General features: G+C 34.6%; 1 protein-coding gene across 1 annotated transcript in view; it reads right to left on the bottom strand.

The window, feature by feature from the left end:
• Positions 1 to 12,851, bottom strand: part of KYNU (kynureninase) — a 296,464-nt gene extending 283,613 nt beyond the window's left edge. Inside the window, exons 1-2 of the mRNA XM_025405226.1 lie at positions 12,741 to 12,851; positions 10,409 to 10,507 (exon numbers count right to left, since the gene is read on the bottom strand). The gene's annotated coding sequence lies outside the window, so the exon portion shown is untranslated. The remainder of the gene's footprint in view (positions 1 to 10,408; positions 10,508 to 12,740) is intronic.
• Positions 12,852 to 13,111: the final 260 nt, after the last annotated feature.

Here is a 13,111-nt window from a genome sequence, read left to right as displayed (position 1 = left end):
AGCCTCAAGTGATCTACCCACATCAGTCTCCCAAAGTGCCAGGATTATGGGTGTGGGTCACTACACTCGGCCAACACAACCTTCTTTTAAGAAATGTCTATTCATGTTCTTTGCCCATTTTTAAATTGAATTATTTGTTTTAGAAACTATTGAGTTTCTTATATATTCTGAATATTAGTCTCTTACTTGATAAACAGGAAATACTTTCTTCCATTCAACAGGTTGTCTCTTCACTCTGTTCTTTCCTATGTTGTGCAGAAACTTTTTAGTTTAATAAAGTCTCATTTGTCTATTTTGCTTTTGTTGTCTATGCTTTTAAGGCCTTAGCCACAAAATCTTTGCCTAAATCAATGTCCTGAAGTTTTTTTATCTATATGTTTTCTTCTTGTCATTGTATAGTTTCTGGTCTTACATTTAAATCTTTAATCTATTTTGAGTTGATTTTTGTATATGGTGAAAAATAGGGCTCCAGTTTTATGTTTCTGCCCAAGGATATCCAATTTTGCCAGCATCATTTATTGAAGAGGGTGTCCTTTCCCCGATGTCTGTTCTTGGTATCTTTGTAAAAAATCAGTTGGCTCTAAATAAGTGTATTTATTTCTAGACTCTATCTTTATTCCATTGATCTATAGGTATGTGTCTCTGTTTTTATACCAAGACTATGCTGTTTTGGTTACTATAGTCTTGTAATATATTTTGAAGTTGGTTAGCATGATACCTCCAACTTTTTTTCCCCTCAGGATCACTTTGACTATTTGGGCTCTTTTTTGGTTACTTACAAATTTTAGAATTTCTTTTTCTATTTCCATTTAAAATGGAATTGGTATTTTAATAGGAATTGCATTTAAATATGTAGATTTCTATAGGCAGTACAATCATTTTAACAATTTTAATCCATCTGATCCATGAGCATAGGATGTATCCCAGTGGTGGCAACAGTCTTCCAACATAGAAGGCTTCAGGACTGGATGGCTTTACTGACAAACTCTACCAAACTTTCAAATTATTCTCAAACTATTCTAAAACATTGAAAAAGAGAAAATTCTCCCTAGCTCATTCTACAAGGCTAGCATTTCTATACACCAATAATGATCCAGCTGAGGACCATATCAAGAAGCCAGTTCTATTTATAATAGCTAAAAAAATAAATTAAAATACCTGGAAATAAGTTAACCAAGGAAGTGAAAGATCTCTACAAGAAAAGCTATAAAACTCTAATGAAATTGAAAGGGATAAAACAAAAAAAAATACATCCCTCCCTCCCTCTATTTGGAGTCCCCATGTCTAATGCTCCCATATTTATGTTCACATGAACCCAAAATTTAGCTCCCACTTACAAATGAGAACATGTAATATTTGGTTTTCTGTTTCTGCATTAGTTTGCTTAGGATAACAGCCATCAGCTATATCCATGTTGCTGGAAAGGACATGATTTTGTTCTTTTTTCATGGCTGCATGGTAACCCATTATGTATATGTACCAATTTTTCTTTATCCAGCACACCCACTGATGGGCACCTAGGTTGATTCCATGTCATTACTACTGTGAATAATGTTGCGATGAACATACAAGTGAATGTATCTTTTTGGTAGAATAATTTAGTTTTCTTTGGGTATATACCCAGTAGTGAAATTGCTGGGTCTAATGTTTGTTTTATTTTTAATTCTTTGAGAAATCTTCACACTGTTTTCCTCATTGGCTGAACTAATTTACTTTTCCACCAGAAGTGTATAAGAATTCCCTTTCTCCACAGCCTTGCCAACATCTCTTATTTTTTGACTTTGTAATAATTGCCATTCTGACTGGTGTGAGATAGTAGCTCATTGTGGTTTTGATTTGCAGTTCTTTGATAATTAGCGATGTTGAGCATTTTTAAATGTTTCTTGGCCACATGTATGCCTTTTGAGAAGTGTCTGTTTATATCCTTTACACACTTTTTAACAGAGTTCATTGCTTTCTTCTTGTTGATTCATTTAAGTTCTTTATAGATTCGAATATTAGTCCTTCACTGAATGTATAGTTTGCAAATATTTACTCCCATTCTGTGGTTGTCTGTTTGTTCTATTTAGAGCTTCTTTTGCTATGCAGAAGCTCTTTAGTTTAATTAAATCCCATTTGTTTACTTTTGATTTTGTTGCATTTGCTTTTGAGGTATTAATAAAAATTATTTGTCCAGGCCAATGTCTAGAAGAGTATTTTTGAAAACTCTGGTAAAATGTACATAACATGAAATTTATCATTTTTACCATTTTTATAGTACAGTTCAGTAGCATTAAGTGCATTGACACTGTTGTGCAACACTCACCATCATTATCCATCCACAGACTGTTTTTCACCTAGCAAAACTGAAGCACTGTACTCATTAAACAACTCCGCATTACCAATTACCTCTATCCCCTGGCAATCATCATCTTTCTGTCTCCATGAATTTGATGACTTTAACTACCTCATATGAGTAGAATTGTAGATTATTTGTCTTTTGTGACTGGCTTATTTCACTTATTAGCATAATGTCTTCAAGATTAATCTGTGTTTTAGCATGTCTCAGAATGTTTTTACTTCTTAAGGCTGCTACTATTCCATTGTATATTTATTCATTCATCTGTTGTGATCGACATGTATGGTAGAAGATATATTCTACAGCTCCAAGAGTCACACGCATTCTGTTCCACTTTTGCTGTATATTATACTCATTTAATGTTTTTTTTCTCTTTTTATACATTTTTCATTTATTTGTAGCTGACATATAATAACTATACATATTTATATGATACAGAGTGATATTTTGATTCATGCATACAATGTGTAATGCTTAATTTAGGGTAACTGGCATATCTGTCACCATAAACATTTATTATTTCTTAGTGTTATGAATATTCAAAATTCTCTATTTTAACTTATGAAGATAAACAATAAATTATTGTTACACCTATTCACCCTAGGTGCTATAGTACACTAGAACATACTCCTCCCATCTAGTTATGCTTTTGTATCTGTTAATCATACTCTCCCTACCTTCCTCTCCCCCTACCCTTTCCAGCCTCTAATAACCACCATAATATTCTTTACTTCTATGAGCTAAATTTTTATTTTTAGCTCCCACATATGAATGAGAACATGCAGCATTTATCTTTCTGTGTCTGACTTTTTTACTTAACGTTATGTCCTCCTCCAGACTCATGCATGTTGGTGTGAATGCTAACTGGAAACCAAATTGGTTTTGCTAGTTACAGTTATGATATTTAGATAACCCATGTATAGGATTAGAGAAATACAGAATTGATGTATATGGCAGGTCAAATAACATTGGACTACAGAGATTATCTTGTTAACTCTGGTTATTTTGACTCTGCAGATGAAAATGTATTTTTCGGTTCTAAAATTAAATGATTTAATATTTCAAATCATTCTTACAAAAATCAGTAATAGAATAAAATTAATATCAAATTTAAAAGAAACAATTGCCAATTTATGCCTTTATTAGTAAAGATAAAACAATGATTGTGTAGGTAATGACTAGGAAGAAACAGTATGGCAGTACCTTAGTAATGTCAGAGTAAAGTCTTGTGTATTGTTGACCATGATAAGTTCAGCATGTGTCAACACCCTGATCATGCCACTAAAAATATTATCATGACATGGTATTAAGTTGTGTTAATCAAGTATCTTGTCCATATAAAGAATGTTAATCAACTCATCTACTAGGCATTCACACTGGAAATATTTTCTCTAATACTATACACCACAAGGTAACAAAGTCATTGGCAAATAAGTGTATGTTCAGAACAATGAAGTGTCTGAAAACTCTGACCCATGAGGAAAGATTAAAGGAACTTGGTGAATTTATTCTGGAGATAAAAAGACTTAAGAGAGCTGGGTGCAGTGGCTCATGCCTGTAATCCCAATGCCTTGGGAGGCTGAGTTGGAGAGATTGCTTGATTTTGAGACTAGCCTGGACAACATAGTGAGACCCCCATCTCTACACAAAAATTTAAAAGTTAGCTGGGTGTGGTGGAGTGTTCATGTAGTCCTGGCTAATTGGGAGGCTGAGGTGAGAGGATCGCTTGAGCCCGGGAGGTCAAGGCTGCAATGAACCATGATCATGTCACTGCATTCCAATCTGGATGATGGAGCAAGACTCTGTCTCAAAAAAAAAAAAAAAAAAAAAAAAGACTTAGAGAGCCATAATAGATGCTTTTAAATATTTGTGTAGCTATTCTATTGGAGAAAGAATATATGATTATATATATTCTACATATCTTTTGGACATCATTAGTATGTATTAATTAACGTTTTAGTGAAGCAGTTGTAAGCTTCTTATAAGAAAGATTCTTGGAATAATAAATGATCTGCAACGATACATTAGGCAAACAGATAATATGAAAACATCTTTAGTAGAAATATTAGAATAGCATATAATTCATTTTCTGTAGTGAATATTTGGTAAGCACATGTGTTTAACAGTGAAGTATTCATAATTTTGAGATGGACTTTAGAAAAAACATCAAAATGAAATTGGTAAACTTAATCATGTGCTGAAATTACTTGAGTGACGGTCCATTAATAACATGTGAAGAAATATTGAGGCATACAGTCTTAAAGCAGGACTGGAATATGATTCTTGCTGAAGAGCCTAAACAAATCTGAGACCTCTGTTCAATATAGGCTCTATATAGGATACTATCTCATTATCTCATTTACTTGATTGCAACATTTTTGGCAATCTTTGAATGCAAAGAGATAAATAGCTTTAAGTTCAGAGTTAGCAATGAATGAATCATTTGAGGAGGATGTGTAGTTGGAGAGAAAAAAGGCATACAAAAAGAAGGAGGTAATAAGAAAACTGAGTCATAAGAGTGACTAAGGAAGTAGAGGTGCAAACCTCATGTATCTGAGAGTATAAAAAAGACTAGGTCATGAGACCTTCTATTGGGTAACCAGAATTGAAGTTAAATATAATGTCCTAAATAATGATTTACAATGTCAGTTTTACAGGAGCAGCTGTGCTGTCATTTAAAATAGTTTTCTTTTCTCTTTTTACTCCTCAGTAACTTGGTACAAAATCCTGAGGCAACCTGAATCTGTCTCTATTACTTGCAATCTAAGGAATCCTAATTAGTATATACCTTTAAGTTCAAATGTTTTTCTTGAGAGGGATAGAATGTGATCAGCATAGAATCTAAGAAAAGCAATGGAAGAGCCAGGCATTAATGGAAGCATAAAATTAATGCATTCAGAACATTTTCTAATTCCATCACTTCTCACCCAACATTGATTTCTTTTCAAATAGCAGTTTTGTTATAATTTGGCCTACCATGAAAATCTCTCCTTAATGATGCACTTACAAATATGACCCAGGGACGACATATATTAAAATCACCAAGGTTATTTGTTTTACATGTTCCTGGGCTTAATACCACTACATCAGATTCTACTGAAACAGAATCTCTGGTGGTGAGTTCTGGGAACCTGCATTTTAAGCAATTGCTCATGTAACATTTATGTACATAAAATTTGATAACCACTGTCCTATATAAAAAGGATATGCTGACAAGTCACTGTGAACATGGCCCAAGATTCCACTAGATAATCCTGGTTCTTTAACCTTGATAAAACCACCTTCTTAATTTGTCTCTTTAGTCTAGAGAATGTAGGGACTTCTATTGTTGTTAATCTCTGGGTTGCCTTTTTGTCTCCTGTTCACTAGTTATTAATTAACCAGTCATCTCTAGGCCTGCAGGTAGTACATGTAGGTGAGTGCAGCTGTAGTAGTAACAGCAGGGTCGGGTCGGTGGGTCCAACCTATGGCCCGTGGGAGGAGTGCTCAAATGCCAATAGTGGTAGACTTGACTGGATGAACTTCAGGCCTCTGGGCTACATATTTTAGAACAGTGGAATTGCAAAGCCAGCTCAGGCATTTCACAGATTTTGTTCACAGTAGCATTTAAAGAACTTTTGTATTTCTGTGGTATCCCTTTAATACCACATGTATATAATTAAATTCTGTGGTATTAATTTAATTCTGCGGTGAATGTTGCCTGACCTGGGACTCACCCTTCAGGGCAGTGAGCTCCCCTCTGGTCCAGGGCATGTCCCAAAATGCCATCTAAGAGCCAAGGCCTGGTAGTTTTCTGGAGTGTTTCATCATTAGTCTAGCTGGTTTCTTGCATTTCATTCCCTCTGGTTTATATATTCAGAATGGTTTCTTTTTTTCCAGTTTGTGTTCTGACGTCATCCCTAGGATGGCCAGTATTTCCCAGTTTCATACTCTTTGAGAGCATACCTCTTTAAGTCAAACACTGAAAGAAACATTAGGGTCAATTTTTGACTCTTAGATACTAGGAAGTTTAGCATCTTTTCAATGGCTAGCCATTGAGAAAAGCTGTGCAAGAAAGGAAAATGATTTAGCTAAAATATATGTGATTATTTGACTTGGCTATATATAACCCAAATCAGAGGCTTGGCAGCTCTGAATAGGGTTAGATGTAATATTTTTTTCTCCCTGGGTTCAGTTAAAGCCCTTTAACACAGTTGTATATAAGTTATCATTAATGTAAAAGGCTCTATTTTTTCACTAAAACCAAAGAGAGGTACTTTGCAAGCTTGAATGTTAAATGGAGGCACTTCAAATTTATGAATAATCAGAGTGGAGGCTATCTTGACATTTTGTAAGTCCTATAGAGTGCCAAAGAACATTTAGTTTTCAACTTAGATCTTAGAGTAGGTTAGAAGAGTTACTTATTCCCCATAGGTGCTATCATATTTAAATTTTCACTGTTATTTTTCTTAGCTCTGAAGAAGAAAAATATGAAAAATTCATTCTCAAATTATTTTTAGTTCACCAAGTTAAAGGAAACATACAAGAAATGTAAAACAATGTTTCTTACAGGTCAGATTCCTGATTGTCCTGACTTCTTAAGAACTGTGAAGTGATGTTGCTTTGGAGAGTATTAAAAAACCTCATTGTGAACCAATGTGTTTAATGTACTCACCAAGATAAATAAGTCATGTTTCCTGTCCTGGGCAATTGACCAGTAGCGAAGAGCATTAAGAAAGCAAATAGAAGTGATAAAAATAAGTAAATAAATAAGCTTGTCTATTTGTTTGTTTGTTTTGAGACCTTTGGGGAAAGGACAGGAAATGAACCAGAGAAAAGAAGCACTACACTTAGAGTGACAAGGCAATCTTGTTGTGTATTCTGGATAGTTTAGATAATATTATTTTTGTCTTTTATTCTCCAGCAATCCTAAGAAGTAGGTGTCAATATCCTTACTTCACAGTTAACTAAAAAACGTTTGGAGATATTAAGTCTTTTGCCAAAGTTAATTTTGAAGTTTCCATTGTAGGTCACACATCATTTCTTCAATCTCTAAATAGTGAAGTGATCCAAGGATCAGTCCTCACACCTTTCTCTTCTCCATCTACACTTACTTCTTGCATCAGCTTTTCTCACTTCTCGTGGCTTTAAATATCGTGTCACCAGTGTGCTGACTACTCTTAAATTAAATCTCCAGCTCAGATGTCTTCTCTGCTCTCCAGATTCACGTATCCAACTGCCTAATTGACATTTACACTTGGATGTATAATGGGCACTTAAACTTAGTTTATCCAAAATTGAACTTCTGATCTCTCTCATCTCTCAAACCACCTCCTCCTGTAGTCACTGCCATTTCATTACGTAATAACTCTACTTTTCTAGTTTCTCAGGCCAAAAACCTTGAATCACTTTTGATTTATCTTTTCCTCACAAAGCCCACATCCAAACTCTTTCGTCTCATCAAGATATATTCAGATTACGATTACTTCTCATCATATTTCTCCTCTGAAGTCTCTTTTACATTTTGTAGTAGTCCATTCTTGCACTGCTATAAGGAACTACCGGAGACTGGGTAATTTATAAAGAGGTTTAATTGACTCAACATTCCACAGCCTGTACAGGAAGCATGGCTGGGGAGGCCTCAGGAAACTTACAAAGATAGCAGAAGATGAAGAGGACGGAGTCATGTGTTCCATGGCCGGAGAAGGAGAAAGAGAGGAAAGTGGGAAGTGCTACACACTTTTAAGCAACCAGATCTCGTGAGAACTCACTATTAGGAGAACAACAAGGGGGAATTCTGCTCCAATGATCCAATCACCTCCCACCAGCCCCCACCTCCAATACTGGGGAATTGGAGATTACAATTCAACATGAGATTTGGGCAGGGACACAAATCCAAGCCATATCACCTTTCAAAGGGTGCTTTCCTAATACAGACTGATCAATCTATCATCCACCTCAATATTTGTCTATCTCTCTCTCTCTCTCTCTCTCTCTCTATCTAACATCTATGTATCCATCTGGTAAAGGCTGGCTTTTTGCATATGCCACATATGTAGTCTCAAATGGTTCCAGGTTCAGAAGGATCTATGTTTGGTTTAATGTTCTGCTGTTGCCATCTTAAAAACTGTTGATAATTTTATCTTTGAACTTATAATTTATAGATGAAGTCCAATGGGACAATGGAGCATGCACATTAGCAGAAGAGAAACATGAAATATGTATGTTTGCTGCCTTTTCTTGCCACTCCATTCACATACAGATTTTGTGATGCTCCATCAGCACAGACTTCTGGTGGAGTTGCAATGAATGGGAGTTCAACAATAATCAAGTGATATAAGGGAAGCATGCTATGTTTATGACTGAGCAAGTGGGGATGTTGACAGCCTGAAGAGGTCATGCATTCCTTTGAACCAGAACTTGCTTCCAACACTGAAAGTAAGGAATGGCATTTTACAAAACATGGGCAACCAAGGAACCCTAACGTATCCTTTCTTCGGAGTCCTACTTCCCTTTATTGTCAACATCTTATGCTAAAAATGGTGACACTGAATGGGAAAGAACTGAAAACACAGGGCAACCCATAATTCTTTTTTCTTCAATTAATCCTTATAAATCAGTAAGCTGAAGGTAGTATTGGTTAAATATCCCTGTATCCAAATGAAATAAATACAGTTGAATTAATGTACATTTCCATCATTCTGGTAAGAACAAAATTCACCTGCATAGCTCAGTTATGAAATAACTGTGTAATTTCAGTAATTCCACATACTCTACCACCTGCTCTTATTAGCATTTCAAACTGGCTTTGTGCAACACAAAAATGAACAATAATGGCACTTACTTTTCTGCCTTTTGAACAAGAGGATTCATATTTCCATATTGCAACCTGTAAGTTATGTAGCTAGCCACAATAAATTTATATCATATATTTGTATGTGTGTCCCTATATACGCATGTTTATATAAACGTGTACACTCATGCACACACACTTATGGGCATACACACACATAACTTCCCTGTCTTACTCTGCTCCTGGCCCTGCATTGTATAAATAGACTGCAATATATGCATATATTTTTCTTCCTGATAGACATTTAGGTTGTTTCCAATTTTAGGCTGTAATAAATAACTCTTTTATAAATATCAAACAGGTCTCTAAAGTGATCATATTATTTTACCCTCCCATGAGCAATATATGGGATGCTCATTTATTCTATATAGTTGTCATATTTAGTAGTATCTGTTTTTCATGGGTTGGTTGTTTCAGAGAGTAACAGCATTTCATTCTGGTTTAATCTGCATTTCCTGGTGACTATTGCACTTATTGACATTTGCTGATTTTTTAATCCAGTATCTCTTTATGACTTTTGACTATTTATGATTGTTTTCTTGTCAATATAGATTTGTAAAAGTTCTTCACAGATTCTAAATAGTTTTTGGTCAAATAAATGTGTTGTAAATATTTTCTATCAGTCTGGCTTATTTATTGAGTGCCGTCTAGATTAAAAGTCTTCTTGGCATTGCAAGCTAGATGATTAAAGGTTCTTTCCTCAACAAGTTTTCAATCACTAGTGCTAAGAAAAGGTTAGCTGGAAACTTTCAGGGAGGATGGTAGATACATTTTTGGTTTTGTTTGTTTGTTTTTTACTTTGGATAGGTGAGTGGACACTTTTTTAAGACTAATATTCTCCAGTTCTAATTATTAACACAATTCCAGATTTGTGTTAGGTTTGACACATGTAGCCTCTGATCTTCTGACTGTATATTTCCGTATAGTTTCTATTTTGGAATTCATACCCAAATTGAAAGTTTTTTCTTATAACATAATAAGTTTTGTAGCTATTACATGTGATCTTTTCGCAATTTGTTAATATGCATGGTGATGAATGCAAACAATTTAGAATTTCTTGATATCTGCCAAACACAAGTGTATTCTGGTCTCTACGCTTAGGATATTAAACTAAAACATACAAGATTGTGCATTAAAGTTATTTACCTCAGAGATTACAGATTAGGTAAGAACTGTACGTACTGAAGTCCAACCACTAATAAAACAAGCAAAAATAAATAAATAAATAAATAACTTACGGTTATCCATGGGAATCTTTTTTTATCTTTTTGCTGGAAATTGTTGAATTTTAGCTGACAGTATTATTCAGGAGATGCTTTGTTTCCCAGGACAGATATCTACATAATAGAAGGAAAATATGTTTGTTTGTTTCAAAAATCCCTTCCATAAAAAATGATCTAAATTGTTCCATTCAAGCTAATTGTTAACCAAAATTTCAAGAATGTTAATCAAGAGCCCTCATAGGAACGAAAACATTTTTTTAACACAGTGGAAATGTGCAATAAATAAATTATGCCATTCAATGAGGTGAGAGCTCAGAATGTAATCATTAGCACTACTACTTAAATGGTAACCTCGCTTGACATTTTACTGGAAATGTATCTTCTTAGCAAAAACAACCAAAGGGACATCTTATTATGGGTTATTAACTATATCTGTTGCCCCTGGATGCTTATATTCATTAACTAATTCACACAGTTTCTAATTTTGTATCTACCAAAAGTATTTGGAACTGGCTGCCTATATGTTTTATGTTTGAGGCATCTAAGAAGATATTTTTCTCTTAGTAATCATATTTCTTTTTTTTTTTTTTTTTGAGACGGAGTCTCGCTCTGTTGCCCAGGCTGGAGTGCAGTAGCGCGATCTCCGCTCACTGCAAGCTCCACCTCCCGGGTTCACGCCATTCTCCCGCCTCAGCCTCCAAGTAGCTGGGACTACAGGCGCCCGCCACCACGCCCGGCTAGTTTTTTGTATTTTTAGTAGAGACGGGGTTTCACCATGTCAGCCAGGATAGTCTCGATCTCCTGACCTCGTGATCCACCCGCCTCGGCCTCCCAAAGTGCTGGGATTACAGGCTTGAGCCACCGCGCCCGGCCTGTAATCATATTTCATTACTACTGTTACCTATTCATTATTTTATCATAGTTTCATTTTGAGAAACTCTGTATCATTGTTCAATATTGATTTTGTTTTAGGATATCATACTAGTGAAAAGCTCCAGATTCATCAATTGGCTTTAAATTTCAGCTTTGATATTTCCTAGTTTTATAGCATGGATAAATTATGTAACTTCTCTATGCCTTACTTTCCTCCTTTTTAAAATAGAGATAATGAATATATTTATCTTGAGGGAATATTCTCAGCTTAAATAAGTTGCTTTTAAAGACATATACATACCAAATTAGTATGTGTGTGTGTATGTGTTTAAAATAAATTGGAAGGTTGTTCAAAAATTTATTCCCCTGAATTCTTTTTAAAAAATTACTAAATACCTTAGAGCTCAAGAGGAAATTAGAAATGATGTTATCTTATGATGTCTAGAACATGATACAATGGAAATATTTATTATCTAAACACAATATTAAGGAGGGATTTATAACAAGATGCATTTGTTGGAAAAAAAGAAAGATAGAAATTAAATGAGCTAATCATTTAACTCAAGGAATTGGAAAAACATTGCCAAAGTAAACATAATTAAACAAGAAGGAAATAAATAATAAGACATAAACCAAATATCAGCAAAACCAAGAACAAAGAAAAATAGAGAGATTGAATAAAATTAAACATGTTTATTTGAAAAGACTAATAAGATAGGGAACCAGTAGAAAACTTACTAAATGAGAAAATAGAAAAATATATAAAAAATAAAGGGAATATCAAAATATTAAAATTTCAAAACATGTTATAAAGATTGCAGAAAATACATTTTAAAATAAAATACAATTGATACATTTCTGAAAAATGAGAATGGCAGAATTTGTTAAAAAAAAATGCAATAGAAAAATGTTAACAGACTTGTATTCATGAAAGAAATTAAATGATAAACAAAAATTCCTATACTTCCTCAAAAAATCTCATGCCCAGACATTTTTAGAGACAAATTGGTTAAAATCTACCCCTCCAAATAATTTTTTAAAAACATTAAACAAATAGACACAAAAATCAAAAGGAAGACTAATTGCCAACTTATTTCGTTGGAGCTCATAAAATCCCATAAAATAAGAATAAGGAGAAATAAGGAAAAGAAATTAGAGACCAATCTTATCAATGCAAATGCACAGCTATTAAATAAAATTTAACTATCTTAGTTTGTTGGAAAATTTTAAAAATTCTTAAAATACTGTTTATTTCTAAAATGGAAGATATTTATTGACAGAAAATTACGATATAGGAGTTAAGAAGATATTATTTAGGCAGATAGTAAGGTTTTCCCTTTAATGAAAAGCAGTCCCCAAATCATTTTATTATCTAACAAAGAGCAGCTTGAAAAAACAAGCTGCAGACATAGATGAGCAAGCTAGAAGCTTGCACGAGTGAATGCCTGCAGCGGTTCCAATAGGAAAAGGCTACCTGAGGCTAGACATGTTCAACATGACGGCTCCATCTTCCCCTTTCCTTGTCAACGGCACGGTAAGGAACAGGGAATATAGTGCTGGCCAAGTAGAGACTCCATTTGCATAAGGAAAGATTAAGGTGGGGTGGCCAGTTTACTCATGCACTATGTAAATGTCACACCTGGTCCAACCAATCTGTGAGCTCTGCGTAAATCAGACACCGCCTCATCCAGCCTGTCTGTAAAACCCTGTGGGCTCCACCGATGGCCTGAAGTCTCACTGGGGCACCTTGCTCTCTCTCAGGAGAGAGAGCGTTGCTCCTATTAAACCTCTGCTTCTAAACCCACTTCTTGTGTGTCTGCCTACTGAATATCCTTGGCGCGAGAT

Source organism: Theropithecus gelada, chromosome 12, assembly GCF_003255815.1.
Source record: "Theropithecus gelada isolate Dixy chromosome 12, Tgel_1.0, whole genome shotgun sequence".
Classification (NCBI taxonomy): Eukaryota; Metazoa; Chordata; class Mammalia; order Primates; family Cercopithecidae; genus Theropithecus; species Theropithecus gelada.
The sequence above is the reverse complement of the archived record's forward strand: the minus strand, read 5'-3'. Positions and strand labels throughout refer to the sequence as shown.